Source organism: Cavia porcellus, unplaced genomic scaffold, assembly GCF_034190915.1.
Source record: "Cavia porcellus strain 051 isolate PalLab524CR breed Dunkin Hartley unplaced genomic scaffold, mCavPor4.1 scaffold_14, whole genome shotgun sequence".
NCBI lineage: Eukaryota > Metazoa > Chordata > Mammalia > Rodentia > Caviidae > Cavia > Cavia porcellus.
The window spans coordinates 28,260,911-28,263,565 of record NW_026947497.1 but is presented as its reverse complement, the minus strand read 5'-3'; positions in this window follow the sequence as shown (position 1 = coordinate 28,263,565).

Here is a 2,655-nt window from a genome sequence, read left to right as displayed (position 1 = left end):
ACCAGCCTCCAGAAACAAAGGCATAATTATTCTTAATGTTTCAGTTTAACAGTCCATAAGAATCAGTGTTAAGTCTATCAGCATTATATAACATTAGAACTATATTCAGGGAGACATAGTACAATCTCAGTTCTCTTTTCTGTAGCTAATCACAGGATCATAGGTGGTATTTAGAACTTCTTTTTCCACTACCCACTCTGTATTCTCTTGGCCTGTAGCAAGCACCTCGGCAGGTCTTGGTTCTTTCCCTAGTGGAGTGACACATACCTTCATTCCTAAAGGTTCTGGGCCATTTGTCATTCTGTCTGGGTACAATATATAAAATATTATGCTATGAACATGTCACATATATGTACTTCAAACAAATACAATGTACTTAAACTTCTGATTTATTAGTGAATTTACACAATTTTAGATTCTACAGAAATTTATGAGTCCCTCACAGCCACATACCCATGCACTTTATTTGTAACAAGTAACTGTATGAGAATCTTTTATTATCAATGTAATTCAAGTATCAAAGAAGAAATTATCTGTTTTCAGTAAGTGTTGATACTTTGTATATATTCATACACAGGCACATTACACAATAAAGATAATAGAAATCTATAACAAACAGCAGTGATGAACCTTATGGATTATTTATTACATTCTCAAAACACTATTTAGATACAAATTTTTATTGTAAAATGTAAACTGTAATAATAAATGCAAATCCTTCTATAGCCCCATATATCAAATACATGATTACTATAAAGTTCTCAGAGCCTTTTTTTTTTTTTTGGCAACAAAATGCACAGCTTTAACCAATATTCCCTTAGTACTTTATCAATTTCAAAACCTTATCTGCTGCAATGCCCATTATTTATTTTAAGCAGATTATTCCTATTTTAGCAAACATTTTAATTATACTTTTTTCTTTTCCTATTTTTTTGTTTTGTACAAGGGATCAAACTCATGACTACACACTTGCCAGACATGTGCTTGTTCTGCTGAGCTGTAACCCTGGCTTCTAGTAGACTTCTCTTACCTTAAATGCTATATTTTTAAAAGCCAATGTGATAAGGAAGTCCTCTTATAAAATTGCATACTTTTAAAAGCCATTGATACTGTGTGTGATGCATTCAACAGAGAGTTTTCAGAGTTTTGAATATGGTACCCAAAGAACTGCAAGTATACAAGTTATGGTAAAAGAAAAAGCAGGTTTATTACTTAATTAAATAGGAAGACTTGGTCAGAGGTTGTATGTCGATGCCAACAGAATCAAAACTGGTGGCATAAACAGGAAAGATTTGTTCCCAGGACAACAGAGGGATAGCAAGAAAAAACGTACATCAGGCTTTTGGATTTAAAAGACAGGAATCCCATCCCAGGTCCTTGTTTTTGGATCTCTCTAAATAAGATTGATGGAAATGATTGACAGGGTGCCAAATCATCACAAAGACATCTAGTCTGCATGACACTCCCAACAATTTACTCTGTTGTAATCACATGCATGACATGTGTTCCCATGTATGAACCATTAATGAAGTCTGAGTGGGGCAGAAGGTACTGCAGGTCAAGCAACAGGATGTAACATGCATATGTTCTGGTCTGGAACACTAGAAATTTCCTAAGCTTTGTAGCTTTATTTTACTTTATTTTTTCTGCTTCTTTCAGGAAGGGAAGATTGGCCCTGGGATATGGCCCAGAGTCAGGTGGGTGGAAGGGAGCCAGCTCCAAAGCCCCAGATGTGCTTCCAGTACCAGTACAACCAGTGCAGGCTAAATCAAATTTACACTACATTAATCCCAGATATGAAAACTCATTACAGATGTCAAAAGTGTCAAAATATATTCAATACATAATCATGAAAGTGTAATTTGTTTTTATTTATTTGGTAATTGGCCATATTTATGACCACTTATAATACCATTGATCAGTCAACTAAACCAGATTAAGTATCTTTTGGCTGCAGAGGAATGCAGAATACCTGGCAAAGATAGCATTGTTAAAACAGACACGAAATAAACTTCTAAAGAAGTAAAAATATATCAACTTAAATAAACAAGGTAACATTAACAAATGTGACAATAAAATTTCTTATATTTTCATATTTTTCTTTCACAAGCAGGGAGATATTTAAAATGCCAGTTTTTTACAGTTCATATTTAAAAATTTGTTTTTATAAAACAAAATGTATTTCCATTTTTATAATGATCATTTAAGATATGACTTTCTAATTTTCTCAAGTTGCATAAGCAATATAAATCGTTAACAACATTGTATGCAGTTTGAATATAAAGAAGTTTTTTCAATTATGTAGCTATTTTACTTGCTTTATATATCATAATAAACCCAAAAATATTTTTTATTTGCATATTATGTAGAAGTATAGATTGTTAATATAAATTAATTTTATTATTTTTATGACTATTTTATGTTTTATAGGTCACATGTGTAATGACATTCCAAAAAGTATAAAATTGAACTAAAAATTATTCAATATAGAATGGTAAATTTTAATCACAAATGATTTCTTTGACAGTTCTAAAGAAAAATACTTCAGTTTATTTTAAAATCCTTGTGCCTTCGAGCCCTATGTGTTTTGCAGAGACAAAACAAGAAACCATCTTTTGCTTTAATTACTGTCTAATTTGCATTAATTTGTACCAC